The following is a 16,521-nucleotide window of genomic DNA, read 5'->3' as shown; positions in this document are numbered from 1 at the left end:
CTTGTGGCCCGAATTCACAAGGGTTTGTTGACAAACCTCATTTGTGAATTTGAGCCTTTGTGTACAAGAAAAGAACTCTAAATTAATTTGTATAATTAAATGTTTCAATGACAAAGCCACCTATGGATATTTATCCCAGCTTGAATTTTCTTTCGTTTGGATCAGTATGTGAAGATTATCTGATGGCTTTTGTTATTTTTTTCATTTTCTGGTTGTCATGGCATTTTAGTGTAGTGTAGTTAACGCCTGGCTGGGAGATGGTGACCTGTGAATAATGAGCCCACGGGGCCCTTTCCCTTAAAGTGTGGGAGAACAGCACACCCAGTTAGGTTTATTTTTATAATTTTTTTTTTTCTTGGTAGGGCTTTTTGTAGATGATTTCTATGACACCAGAAATATATTCTTTTGATGCATATGTGGCATGTGCATAGTTTGATTTGTAAGATCCATATTGTAGGTATGTGTATATTTTTATTTGTGCATTTCAAATAATTTAGTGAAAATTTTGCTTTGGACCACTTGTAATATTTGATTGTTTTTATTTATTTTTCATTTTCTGGTTGTCATGGCATTCGAGTGTAGTGTAGTTAACGCCTGGCTGGGAGATGGTGACCTGTGAATAATGAGCCCACGGGGCCCTGTCCCTTAAACTGTGGGAGAACGGCACGCCCAGTCAGGTTTTTTAAATATTTTTTATGGTAGGGATTAGTAGAAGGTTTCCATGATACCAGAAATATATTGTTTTGATGCATATATATATGTGCATAGTTTGATTTTTAAGATCCATATTGTATGTTATGTGTATATTTGTATTTGTGCATTTCACATTTCACATTATTTAGTGAAAACTTTGCTTTGGACCACTTGTAATTTTTGATGGCTTTTGTTATATTTTTCATTTCTGGTTGTCATGGCATTCTAGTATAGTGTAGTTAACGCCTGGCTGGGAGATGGTGACCTGTGAATAATGAGCCCACTGGGCCCTCCCCCTAAACTGTGGGAGAACGGCATGCCCAGTCAGGTTTTTTAAATATTTTTTATGGTAGGGATTAGTAGAAGGTTTCCATGATACCAGAAATATATTGTTTTGATGCATATATATATGTGCATAGTTTGATTTTTAAGATCCATATTGTATGTTATGTGTATATTTGTATTTGTGCATTTCACATTTCACATTATTTAGTGAAAATTTTGCTTTGGACCACTTGTAATTTTTGATGGCTTTTGTTATATTTTTCATATCTGGTTGTCATGGCATTCTAGTATAGTGTAGTTAACGCCTGGCTGGGAGATGGTGACCTGTGAATAATGAGCCCACTGGGCCCTGTCCCTTAAACTGTGGGAGAACGGCACGCCCAGTCAGGTCTATTTTTTGTTTAATTCTAAAATTATTGTAGGGCTTTTTCTAGATGATTTCCATGACACCAGATATATATTCTTTTGATGCATATGTGCATAGTTTGATTTGTAAGATCCATATTGTAGGTATGTGTATGTTTTTATTTGTGCATTTCAAAAAATTTAGTGAAAATTGTGCTCTGGACCATTTGTAATATTTGATTGTTTTTTATTTATTTTTCATTTTCTGGTTGTCATGGCATTCGAGTGTAGTGTAGTTATCGCTTGGCTGGGAGATGGTGACCTGTGAATAATGAGCCCACTGGGCCCTGTCCCTTAAACTGTGGGAGAACGGCATGCCCAGTCAGGTCTATTTTTTGTTTAATTCTAAAATTATTGTAGGGCTTTTTCTAGATGATTTCCATGACACCAGATATATATTCTTTTGATGCATATGTGCATAGTTTGAATTTTAAGATCCATATTGTATATTATGTGTATATTTGTATTTGTGCAATGTGCATTTCACATTTCACATTATTTAGTGAAAACTTTGCTTTGGACCACTTGTAATTTTTGATGGCTTTTGTTATATTTTTCATTTCTGGTTGTCATGGCATTCTAGTATAGTGTAGTTAACGCCTGGCTGGGAGATGGTGACCTGTGAATAATGAGCCCACTGGGCCCTCCCCCTAAACTGTGGGAGAACGGCACGCCCAGTCAGGTTTTTTAAATACTTTTGTTGGTAGGGATTAGTAGAAGGTTTCCATGATACCAGAAATATATTGTTTTGATGCATATATATATGTGCATAGTTTGATTTTTAAGATCCATATTGTATGTTATGTGTATATTTGTATTTGTGCATTTCACATTTCACATTATTTAGTGAAAACTTTGCTTTGGACCACTTGTAATTTTTGATGGCTTTTGTTATATTTTTCATTTCTGGTTGTCATGGCATTCTAGTATAATGTAGTTAACGCCTGGCTGGGAGATGGTGAGCTGTGAATAATGAGCCCACTGGGCCCTGTCCCTTAAACTGTGGGAGAACGGCACGCCCAGTCAGGTCTATTTTTTGTTTAATTCTAAAATTATTGTAGGGCTTTTTCTAGATGATTTCCATGACACCAGATATATATTCTTTTGGTGCATATGTGCATAGTTTAATTTTTAAGATCCATATTGTATGTTATGTGTATATTTGTATTTGTGCATTTCACATTATTTAGTGAAAATTTTGCTTTGGACCACTTGTAATATTTGATGGCTTTTGTTATTTTTTTCATTTTCTGGTTGTCATGGCATTCTAGTATAGTGTAGTTAACGCCTGGCTGGGAGATGGTAACCTGTGAATAATGAGTCCACTGGGCCCTCCCCCTAAACTGTGGGAGAACGGCACGCCTAGTCAGGTTTTTTAAATATTTTTGTTGGAAGGGATTAGTAGAAGGTTTCCATGATACCAGAAATATATTGTTTTGATGCATATAATGTGCATAGTTTGATTTTTAAGATCTATATTGTATGTTATGTGTATATTTGTATTTGTGCATTTCACATTTCACATTATTTAGTGAAAATTTTGCTTTGGACCACTTGTAATTTTTGATGGCTTTTGTTATATTTTTCATTTCTGGTTGTCATGGCATTCTAGTATAGTGTAGTTAACGCCTGGCTGGGAGATGGTGACCTGTGAATAATGAGCCCACTGGGCCCTCCCCCTAAACTGTGGGAGAACGGCACGCCCAGTCAGGTTTTTAAAATTATTTTTTTTGTAGGGTCTAGTAGAAGGTTTCCATGATACCAGAAATACATTTTTTGATGCATATGTGCATAGTTTGAATTTTAAGATCCATATTGTATATTATGTGTATATTTGTATTTGTGCATTTCACATTTCACATTATTTAGTGAAAACTTTGCTTTGGACCACTTGTAATTTTTGATGGCTTTTGTTATATTTTTCATTTCTGGTTGTCATGGCATTCTAGTATAGTGTAGTTAACGCCTGGCTGGGAGATGGTGACCTGTGAATAATGAGCCCACTGGGCCCTCCCCCTAAACTGTGGGAGAACGGCACGCCCAGTCAGGTTTTTTAAATACTTTTGTTGGTAGGGATTAGTAGAAGGTTTCCATGATACCAGAAATATATTGTTTTGATGCATATATATATGTGCATAGTTTGATTTTTAAGATCCATATTGTATGTTATGTGTATATTTGTATTTGTGCATTTCACATTTCACATTATTTAGTGAAAACTTTGCTTTGGACCACTTGTAATTTTTGATGGCTTTTGTTATATTTTTCATTTCTGGTTGTCATGGCATTCTAGTATAATGTAGTTAACGCCTGGCTGGGAGATGGTGAGCTGTGAATAATGAGCCCACTGGGCCCTGTCCCTTAAACTGTGGGAGAACGGCACGCCCAGTCAGGTCTATTTTTTTTTTAATTCTAAAATTATTGTAGGGCTTTTTCTAGATGATTTCCATGACACCAGATATATATTCTTTTGATGCATATGTGCATAGTTGATTTTTAAGATCCATATTGTAGGTATGTGTATATTTTTATTTGTGCATTTCAAATAATTTAGTGAAAATTGTGCTCTGGACCATTTGTAATATTTGATTGTTTTTATTTTTTTTTTTCATTTTCTGGTTGTCATGGCATTCGAGTGTAGTGTAGTTATCGCCTGGCTGGGAGATGGTGACCTGTGAATAATGAGCCCAGTGGGCCCTGCCCCTTAAACTGTGGGAGAACGGCATGCCCAGTCAGGATTTTTAAACATTTTTTTTGGTAGGGCTTTTTGTAGATGATTTCTATGTCGGACACCAGAAATATATTCTTTTGATGCATATGTGCATAGTTTGATTTTTAAGATCCATATTGTATGTTATGTGTATATTTGTATTTGTGCATTTCACATTATTTAGTGAAATTTTTGCTTTGGACCACTTGTAATATTTGATGGCTTTTGTTATTTTTTTCATTTTCTGGTTGTCATGGCATTCTAGTATAGTGTAGTTAACGCCTGGCTGGGAGATGGTAACCTGTGAATAATGAGCCCACTGGGCCCTCCCCCTAAACTGTGGGAGAACGGCACGCCCAGTCAGGTTTTTTAAATATTTTTGTTGGTAGGGATTAGTAGAAGGTTTCCATGATACCAGAAATATATTGTTTTGATGCATATAATGTGCATAGTTTGATTTTTAAGATCCATATTGTATATTATGTGTATATTTGTATTTGTGCATTTCACATTTCACATTATTTAGTGAAAATTTTGCTTTGGACCACTTGAAATTTTTGATGGCTTTTGTTATATTTTTCATTTCTGGTTGTCATGGCATTCTAGTATAGTGTAGTAAACGCCTGGCTGGGAGATGGTGACCTGTGAATAATGAGCCCACTGGGCCTTGCCCCTTAAACTGTGGGAGAACGGCACGCCCAGTCAGGTTTTTTAAATATTTTTTTTTTGTAGGGATTAGTAGAAGGTTACTATGACACCAGAAATATATTCTTTTGATGCATATGTGCATAGTTTGATTTGTAAGATCCATATTGTAGGTATGTGTATGTTTTTAATTGTGCATTTCAAATAATTTAGTGAAAATTGTGCTCTGGACCATTTGTAATATTTGATTGTTTTTTATTTATTTTTCATTTTCTGGTTGTCATGGCATTCGAGTGTAGTGTAGTTATCGCTTGGCTGGGAGATGGTGACCTGTGAATAATGAGCCCACGGGGCCCTGTCCCTTAAACTGTGGGAGAACGGCACGCCCAGTCAGGTTTTTTAAATATTTTTTTTTTGTAGGGACTAGTAGAAGGTTTCCATGATACCAGAAATACATTTTTTTGATGCATATGAGCATAGTTTGAATTTTAAGATCCATATTGTATATTATGTGTATATTTGTATTTGTACATTTCATATTTCACATTATTTAGTGAAAACTTTGCTTTGGACCACTAGTAATTTTTGATGGCTTTTGTTATATTTTTCATTTCTGGTTGTCATGGCATTCTAGTATAGTGTAGTTAACGCCTGGCTGGGAGATGGTGACCTGTGAATAATGAGCCCACTGGGCCCTCCCCCTAAACTGTGGGAGAACGGCACGCCCAGTCAGGTTTTTTAAATATTTTTGTTGGTAGGGATTAGTAGAAGGTTTCCATGATACCAGAAATATATTGTTTTGATGTATATATATATGTGCATAGTTTGATTTTTAAGATCCATATTGTATGTTATGTGTATATTTGTATTTGTGCATTTCACATTTCACATTGTTTAGTGAAAATTTTGCTTTGGACCACTTGAAATTTTTGATGGCTTTTGTTATATTTTTCATTTCTGGTTGTCATGGCATTCTAGTATAGTGTAGTTAACGCCTGACTGGGAGATGGTAACCTGTGAATAATGAGCCCACGGGGCCCTGTCCCTTAAACTGTGGGAGAACGGCACGCCCAGTCAGGTCTATTTTTTTTTTTATTCTAAAATTATTGTAAGGCTTTTTCTAGATGATTTCCATGACACCAGATATATAATCTTTTAATGCATATGTGCATAGTTTGATTTTTAAGATCCATATTGTAGGTATGTGTATGTTTTTATTTGTGCATTTCAAATAATTTAGTGAAAATTGTGCTCTGGACCATTTGTAATATTTGATTGTTTTTTATTTATTTTTCATTTTCTGGTTGTCATGGCATTCGAGTGTAGTGTAGTTATCGTTTGGCTGGGAGATGATGACCTGTGAATAATGAGCCCACGGGGCCCTGTCCCTTAAACTGTGGGAGAACGGCACGCCCAGTCAGGTTTTTTAAATATTTTTTTTTTGTAGGGACTAGTAGAAGGTTTCCATGATACCAGAAATACATTTTTTTGATGCATATGAGCATAGTTTGAATTTTAAGATCCATATTGTATATTATGTGTATATTTGTATTTGTACATTTCATATTTCACATTATTTCGTGAAAACTTTCCTTTGGACCACTTGTAATTTTTGATGGCTTTTGTTATATTTTTCATTTCTGGTTGTCATGGCATTCTAGTATAGTGTAGTTAACGCCTGGCTGGGAGATGGTGACCTGTGAATAATGAGCCCACTGGGCCCTCCCCCTAAACTGTGGGAGAACGGCACGCCCAGTCAGGTTTTTTAAATATTTTTGTTGGTAGGGATTAGTAGAAGGTTTCCATGATACCAGAAATATATTGTTTTGATGTATATATATATGTGCATAGTTTGATTTTTAAGATCCATATTGTATGTTATGTGTATATTTGTATTTGTGCATTTCACATTTCACATTATTTAGTGAAAATTTTGCTTTGGACCACTTGAAATTTTTGATGGCTTTTGTTATATTTTTCATTTCTGGTTGTCATGGCATTCTAGTATAGTGTAGTTAACGCCTGACTGGGAGATGGTGACCTGTGAATAATGAGCCCACGGGGCCCTGTCCCTTAAACTGTGGGAGAACGGCACGCCCAGTCAGGTCTATTTTTTTTTTAATTCTAAAATTATTGTAGGGCTTTTTCTAGATGATTTCCATGACACCAGATATATAATCTTTTAATGCATATGTGCATAGTTTGATTTTTAAGATCCATATTGTAGGTATGTGTATATTTTTATGTTTGCATTTCAAATAATTTAGTGAAAATTGTGCTCTTGACCATTTGTAATATTTGATTGTTTTTATTTATTTTTTTCATTTTCTGGTTGTCATGGCATTCAAGTGTAGTGTAGTTATCGCCTGGCTGGGAGATGATGACCTGTGAATAATGAGCCCACTGGGCCCTGCCCCTTAAACTTTGGGAGAACGGCACGCCCAGTCAGGTTTTTTAAACATTTTTTTTGGTAGGGACTATAGTAGAAGGTTTCCATGATACCAGAAATACACTTTTTTTTATGCATATGTGCATAGTTTGATTTTTAAGATCCATATTGTATGTTAGTGAAAATTGTGCTCTGGACCATTTGTAATATTTGATTGTTTTTATTTATTTTTCATTCTCTGGTTGACATGGCATTCTAGTATAGTGTAGTTAACGCCTGGCTGGGAGATGGTGACCTGTGAATAATGAGCCCACTGGGCCCTGTCCCTTAAACTGTGGGAGAACGGCATGCCCAGTCAGGTTTTTTAATTTTTTTTTTTTTGGTAGGGATTAGTAGAAGGTTTCTATGACACCAGAAATATATTCTTTTGATGCATATGTGCATAGTTTGATTTTTAAGATCCATATTGTAGGTATGTGTATATTTTTATTTGTGCATTTCAAATAATTTAGTGAAAATTGTGCTCTGGACCATTTGTAATATTTGATTGTTTTTATTTATTTTTTTCATTTTCTGGTTGTCATGGCATTCGAGTGTAGTGTAGTTATCGCCTGGCTGGGAGATGGTGACCTGTGAATAATGAGCCCACTGGGCCCTGCCCCTTAAACTGTGGGAGAACGGCATGCCCAGTCAGGTTTTTTAAACATTGTTTTTGGTAGGGCTTTTTGTAGATGATTTCTATGACACCAGAAATATATTCTTTTGATGCATATGTGCATAGTTTGATTTTTAAGATCCATATTGTATGTTATGTTATATTTGTATTTGTGCATTTCACATTATTTAGTGAAAATTTTGCTTTGGACCACTTGTAATATTTGATGGCTTTTGTTATTTTTTTCATTTTCTGGTTGTCATGGCATTCTAGTATAGTGTAGTTAATGCCTGGCTGGGAGATGGTAACCTGTGAATAATGAGCCCACTGGGCCCTGTCCCTTAAACTGTGGGAGAACGGCACGCCCAGTCAGGTTTTTAAAAAAAAAATTATGGTAGGGACTAGTAGAAGGTTTCCATGATACCAGAAATAAATTGTTTGATGCATATTTGCATAGTTTGATTTTTAAGATCCATATTGTATGTTATGTTCATATTAGTATTTGTGCATTTCACATTTTTTTTAAAAATCCTATTTTGCGATAGAATTTTCTCAGTTTCAAATATGTATTTCTTGCAAGTATCACTTTTGTCATTTGCTTGTTTGAGTACTGTATATCAGATTCAAAACAAGAATGATTCACTCTCACCTACTCAGAATTTGATTTCCTTTTCTATTTTCATTTGTAAATACGGGTATTATATACTGATGTGGTTTATTTTAATACTGAACATCAGATACACTTCCAAAACAGTAATTTTCTTTATCTCAGGACATGCTAATAGAGCATGCAATGCTCATTCATTGCCCACCCCCCTCCCTGGTTCTGCGGCACCCTGTAATATGATAACAATTAATGTTGGTTTATGAACCTGCCCCAAAGTTGAGATTGACCTCACGGTTGGCTTGCTGAACCATAGGATAGCTTATGTGATATCTCATGGGCTGTCTCTCTCTTATTCCACCAGTCTCATGGGCTGCATGTAGCCCTTTCACTTTATGATTATGTGACATATTTTTTTACTTTTTGAATGCTGCATATTATAGCAGCATATCAATTTAAAGTGCAATCCAACCCTTCTAATAAGTTGATTTGTATGAAAGCAAAAATATAACAGAAACAGAATGGCAAAAGTTTGAAATGAATTGGACCAATAGTAAGGAAGTTGTTTGAAATATGAGATCACTGTAAGTCTATGTGAATCTCAAATTGGTAGTTTGGTCGGTGGATTGTGACGTAGGATGCGGATAACTCTCCAATTTGTCGTTAATCGCTATATGTTTAGTTTCGTCTCCGTTGGGGCACTACTCAGAATATTCCTCAACATCTGTCATGAAAGACAATAGAATATTGCGCTAGTCGCACTAGTTAGTTTATTGGTGTGCAGCTCCTGCTATGACTAAACAGCTAGCCAAACCTAGAGAGGCAGGTCCTGTTGCAGTTGCTGCAGACAAATTTGAGGCTACATGACTTGTGCTGTTGAAGCCGTGGCTAGCTCACAGTGCGTCTCCATTTGGGGCGGCCTGAAGCATAGGCTTCCCAATTTGTAGGGTTGACTGCACTGCACTGACATTCATATACCTCTTTGCACACATCCTTGAAGCCAAGACAGGTCTTCCGACAGCCCGTCCCGGTCGCTAACTTTCCGTAGAAGATGTCTTTTGGAATGCAGCCATCTTCCATTCTACTGACATGACCCATCTTAGTCGTTGTTCTTCGCCTCAAGCAGCAGAGATGGAAAACATTCAAACGGCACTCCTGTCGTGCATACAGGGTCCACGACTCACTGCCATACAGGAGAGCTAGTGCATGCTGAGCACATAGGCCTGGTAGATCTTCATTTTTGTGTTGGTGGTTCATGACTTGTTCTTCCATGCCCGCTTTGAGTCTAGCCATCATGGTTGCTGCCTAATTGCCAATGCGTACGTTGAGCTTGGGATCGAGAGAGAGGTTGCTGGATATCATGGAGCCGAGGAATATAGTTTCCAATGGAGATATCGGGAACGTTGTGTATATCCTGGCCCATGATGTTTGTTTTCTTGAGACTGATGGTCAGGCATGCAGAGTCATCACATGCTTCTGAAAAGCCTCTTGAGAGTTGAGACCTCCTCAAACTGGGATGCCAGGGCAGCATCATCTGCAAATAGCATCTCTGTCGGGATGCTCCTTACTTTCGTCTTTGCCCAAGTCGTGCAAGATTGAACAGCTTTCCATCACTTCTTGTGTGTATATAGGTAAACACCATGTTGAGATGATCTGAAAGCATGTGAAAGCAGCACAGAGAAGATGACCCGAAGAGCGTGGGAGCAAGCACACATCCCTGCTTCACTCCATTTTGATTGGGAATGGGGCTGATGTAGAGCCGTCATACTGGATGGTGCCCTGCATATTGTCATGGAAGGATACAATCAACCTTGGCAGTGTAGGTTGACATCCTACATTCTGTAGCAGATCGATTGAAGAGGATCTTTCTACTGACTAGGTCAAAGGCCTTGGTAAGATCGATGAAGGCAATGTACAGCTTGTCTGCCTGCCTCTGCTCACGGCTTTTATCCTGCAGTTGTCAAATGGTGAATATCGTATCGATTGTTGATCTTCCAGCCCCAGAATCCACACTGTGATTCTGGATACCCGGTAGCTTTATTATAGGTCCTCTGAAAAGAATAAATAGACCCTCCTGAGCCTTGATTTTTTTAAAACAATGACATTTTAGTCAATCTATATGTTGGAACAAATGGGAAAGTAGTCTGGCACTATTGTATTACCGTAGAAGGGGGTAGGAATACTTCAGTTGTTATAGCTGCTCCTGTTTTGATTATATGACTTGATTATCAAATCTAGATTTGCTTGTTTGAATACTGAATTATCAGATTCACAGCAAGAACTCCCTTCTTCTCTCACCCTTACCGCCCCCCTCCCCCTCTCTCTCTCTCTCTCTCTCTCCCTTCATCCCTCGTTATCTTATAAAATAGCCAATGCACATCATAATGTGCTCATTGATTACTGTATATACAATTCACAGCATTTTTTCTTCTTTCTCCTCATAATTACATGTAGATTTATTCATTTTAATACCTATGCCAGATTCATTGCCACAGCAAACTCTAGCTATTCCTGTTTTCTATAAATTGTAACATTTTTGGCTCATTAAGTAATGTTGTTTCCTTGTTTGAATACTGTACATCATATTGAAAGTGACTCCAATACTCTTCTAATATTCATAGTAATGACCATTAAATCTAATATTTTCTTGTTTTTTAGACATAAGATTAAAAGCAAAAAATGTACTTCTCCCTCTTTCTGTTCATCACTCGATCTATAAATAGAGTTTATGGAAAAGTATCATGTTTGTACTTTTAACTGCTATTGAAGATTTCAGGTTAAGTAATAATCACCTCCCCCCTCCCCCCTCTCTCTCTCTCTCTCTCTCTTTCTATTGTTCTCTTTCTATATCTTCCTCTTTATGATATGTAACTCTGAAAATTTAGATTTAATTATTCTAATTAATGCTTTCCTCTAGATTCATTTGATATGTTATATCGCACTCATGGTAACAGTTCCCCTATCCTATTCCTAATCCATGTCGTAATATTGCCTAAAGTGCTTTAAGGAATCAATGATAAATAGTCAAAGCAAAAATGAAAAAGACATAAGTAATGAGTATTCAATCAACACAGCTTTTAGAACAACCTGCATATTCCAATTGAAAAGAATATATTGTCCAAAAAAAATTGTCCACAGTACACCTTGCATTATTCATGATATTAAAGAACAATCTCTAGCTCTGATTTGATTGTGCAATTCAGTCATTGTTGTGACATTGATTTATTGTTTAAAAAACTTTTTTGAAATAGTGAATTGAAATGAAAGAAAATGATGAAATGTATGTTTTTAGTTCTTTAGTGTAATATTTGTAATTAATGTATGGTAAATAGAAGTAACAATGCCAATATATCATTGAACAGTATTCCTTTCTATTGTAGCAGTGTAATGCAAAAGTCTAAATTTATTTTTATATGTATGAATTGGTTTTCACTTTATCTAAGCCTAGGAAAGCACATCAAAATGAACTAGAATTTAATTCGTCACGAAGACGAATAAGGTGGTCTGTCTAAGTCTTATGATAGATTTGAGAATGGGAGAAGTTATATAGACATGTAAACAATGATGATCATGATGAACATGATGATGATCATGATAGTAAAGGTGATGATGATGATGATGATAATGATAATGTTATATGACGATAAAAACGATAATGTTAATGATGATGATAATGATCATGATCATGATGATGTTGATGATGATCATCTTCAGACCATGATGATGTTGATGATGGTGACATTGATGATGATGATAATGATGATGATGATATTGATGATGATGATGATGATGAGCATGAGCATGATCCTGACATCTGATTGAAAAAATGAGGAAATATATAGATAGCAAATAGTCTCAGCTACAACATACTAAAATTTGGGAGAAAACTGTTGAATAATAACCGAGATACTGGTAAAAACACCTTGTCATGCAGATTCATGTTTTGAAAAAAGTTACCTCCCATAGACATAACACGCAAATATGACAAAATTGTATTGTCGCCTTTAATCGAATATTTCACTATGATGACGTCATCTAAATGAAAAATAAATGGCATATTTTTGATAGAGAATTATCTCAGCTACAACATATCAAAATCTGAGAGAAAAGTGATCACAGATAAGTGAGATAATCTCAATTGAACAAAGACAAAAATGACGTCATCAACAAAATACATTTGTTTGAGTTTAGATGCCAATATGATGACTTTGTTTCACTTTGTACGAGTCAGTGTGGTATGAAATCATATCTCCAACTCATGCTTTTTCCAACCATGATATAAAAATTGGGGGTCGATGGACTATCTGAAGAGCTATTTCGATTTTTAAAATGGCATGTTTTTGATGAAATTTGCATAATAATAGCATAAAATAAGATGAATAAAATTGTGAATCATTATGTTGTGCTTTTTTCCTCCTTATTATTGTTAGAGTGAACTAGAAAAGCACTCTACAAAATAAACTCATAGTATTAGAAGTTTAACTACATGTATATACCTTGCAAGTGGGAACTTGTCCTATCCTGTTACAATTATAGATATAGAAGTCAGGGGCGGATCCAGGAATTTCTTCCCGGGGGGGGGGGGGGGGGGGGGGGGCACACGGGAGGGGAACACGGGGGGTAAGAAGACATTTTTAGTCCAAAAAAAAAATCGCAACAACTCGGCCACCACTGAATAAGCGTGGGGGGGGGGGGGTAAGAGCACATTTTAATATTTTTTTGGTCCCGATTATTTGAAAATCGCGCCGGCGGGGGGGGGGGGGGGGGGGGGGGGAGTGTACACAAATTATTATTATTATTTTTTGGGCCGGGGGGGGGGGGGGCACGTCCCTGTTTGCCAGTACATTTTTGGCGAATTTAGGGCTGATTTTAACATTTTGGGGGGCCAGGGGGGGCACATGCCCCCTGTGCCCCCCTGTATCCATCCCTGGAAGTATATAACAATATTGTATGTCATCATCTAATGATATGTCATATATTTATGTTTTTCTGTGAATATTTATTTTGTATTGCTCTTGTTCAAAATTGCTGCTCATGCTTACTGTATTGGTATTGTATTGATATTTTGATAATTGTTATTATGAAAAGAGTTGGTGTACTCTTACTTATTTATCATATTTGTTTTGTTATCATACTGCACTGGTTATCATATTAGTTATAATGCTATACTTGCTCATAATGTAGATGTAATATCAAAAGGGTGTATCCTGTGTTGTTTGTTGTGAAAGAGTGATATATGTCATGGTTAATATTTTAGATTTGAATATGCAATGATTGGAAGGCAACACAAGTTTGCTGTTTATTTATTTATGCATGCATATTTTCAAAGGGATGATTTCAGTACCTGATATTGTATAAATTATTAGTCATAACTTATGTTGGAAACTCTTATATTCCATATAACTATACATCTATATTTGTTTGTAAATCTCATACTCTAATATAATTTGAATGTAGGTCCCCCATATTCTCCTGGTTACAGATCCAGAAACCCTCATTTGGATGAGGATGGAGGCTGTAGGCCTAAGTTTGCTTGTTATAGCTTACTTGATTGTATGTAACATATCCGTGAACTGGTGCATATACCACTGGCAAGTTATTAGGAACTGTCACAAGTGTAGCTATATCATATACCATCTTTGACTCATTAGTAAGGGGCAAAGCATCACATGAGGAATATCATATACCCCCTTTTAATTTAATCAATGTAGTTAAAATCCTGGGGTTTGCTTCCCCATGCTATGTACCCTTAGGATTGATGCCCCTGGGTAATATTGTTTGTTTCTCATTACAATATTCACAACTGATCTAATGAAGCATATGATGAATTTTATGTGAACAATGCCATTGAAATTTCAGAAACTAATGTAATATACCATGATTTAGTAGAATATTTTATATTTACACATGACACATTGTAATAGTGTTACAAATTGTAAAATTTGAAGATTGAATCAATAACTTTATAAGTCCAAAGAACATCAATATAAATACAAAAAAATACTTTGTCATATTACCCTTTGTGATTTAATAGAAAATGTACTGCTGAAAGATAAATTGAAATTCTGAAACGGTTACTAGAGTCATTGTTTTTTTTTCTCCAATAATACGGGCTTCGCTGACACAGATAATAATGAGTGCATTTTTGTCTGTGTACCTGCATGCGTGTGTCTTAATCTTTTATCTACATTAATACTGTTTTCCTACTACAGTCATGCTTCTGATTCAACTTTTGTTCTACATAATACCATACTACCATCCTACTTTTACTCCTTCCTACCTCTAGCATCATCCTACATCAACCTCTACTACCATCCTACCTTTACTACCTTGCTACACCTCTACCACCACCCTACCCCCAGGCGCCTACACAGGGGGGTGTTTGAGGGGTTAAACCCCCCCCCTTTGGTAATTTTTTGTGTGTAAACCCCCCCTAAATTTCTCTAAAACCCCCCCTTTTGGATTTTTTTTTTAAATTTTAATTTTTATTAAAAAAATAAAAAAATTCGCATGATTGACCTAAAAAAGCTGACCTTACCCCCCCCCCCCAACGGAGCAAAATGTCAAATTTTCAAATTTCGAGACCAAAAAAAAAAAAAATGTGTCCTCTTACCCCCCCCCCCCCCCCCCCCCTTACCCCGCTTATTCAGCGGTCGGCTGAGTCGTTGCGATTTTTTTGGGACCAAAAAAAAAAAAAAAAAGTGACCTCTTACCCCCCCCCCCCCCCCCCCCCCCCCCCCCCCCCCCCCCCCCCCCCGCTTATTCAGCGGCTGGCTGAGTCGTTGCGAAATTTTCGGCCCGATTTATAAATGTTAAAACCCCCCCCTTGAAAAAATCCTGCGTACGCGCCTGCCTACCCCTACAACCATCCTTCCTCTACCACCACCCTTCCTCTACCACCATCTTACCTCTACCACCACCCTACCTCTACCTTCACCCTGTCTCTACCACCTCCCTACCTCTAACACCACCTTGCCTCTATACAACCACCACCCTATCTCTACTACCTCTCTTCCTCTACCAGCACCCTAAATCTACAACGATACACCTGCCACCACCCTACATCTACTACCTTTCTCCCGGTACTACACCACCCTACCTCTATCACAACCCTACTACTTTTACCATCATCCTTGACCTACTACCACGTACCTACCCTATCATGCACCTTCCCCTAGGTACCACCCCCTACCTCCTCCGACACTCTAAACTTTAATTACCACCGCCCTTCCTCTACCACCACTGTACCTCTACTATGCACCCTTCTTCTATCACCTCCCTACATCTACCACCAACCCTCCTCTACTACTCTATACAACTCTTCCTCTACCAGCACCCTACTACTTTGACCACCCTCCTTTCACCTCTCCTACCACCACCCTCCCATACTACCACCAATTACTCCCATCCTTTTCCTATCACCACCCTCCCCTATTCCTTTCACCACCTCCCTACCTCTACCACCACCATCCTACCTCTGCACCACCCTACTCCTACCCTCGCCTACAACCACCCTTTCCCTACAACCACCCTACCCTACCACCACCTTTCCTCCCACCACCCTATCTCTACTACCACTCTTCCTCTACCACCATCCTAAATGACTATCTTACACCTACCACCAACTTGCATCTTCTCCTCCCGATATACCACCCTACATCTACAGCCCTACCTCTACTACCATCCTTCCTTCCACTACTACCATCATATACCTCTACTATTAGCTACCACCCTCCCTCTATCACCACCCTACTACTTTTACCACCATCATTCACCTACCACCACGTACCTACCCTACCACCAACCTCCCCTACCTCTTCTACCACCCTACCCCCACCACCCTCCCCTACCACCATCCTACCCCTGCCCCAACCCCCACCCCCATAATACCCCTACCACCTCCATACCTCTACCACCACCTTGCCTCTACACCATCACCCTATCTCTACCACCGCTCTTCCTCTGCAGCACCCTAGATCTACCACCCCCTCCCCTATATATACCCCCACTTGACCCAGCCCTACCTCGATCACCATGCACCATCCCAGTTTAGCTGTATGATAGCTGCCATCGGGATTATCTCTACAAGTAACAAGTAACCACCCTACCCCTACCCCACCCTTTCCTACCCAACT

This window comes from Strongylocentrotus purpuratus, unplaced genomic scaffold, assembly GCF_000002235.5.
Source record: "Strongylocentrotus purpuratus isolate Spur 01 unplaced genomic scaffold, Spur_5.0 spur5_scaffold_6, whole genome shotgun sequence".
In the NCBI taxonomy this organism is placed as follows: domain Eukaryota; kingdom Metazoa; phylum Echinodermata; class Echinoidea; order Camarodonta; family Strongylocentrotidae; genus Strongylocentrotus; species Strongylocentrotus purpuratus.
Note: the sequence above shows the minus strand (reverse complement) of the source record.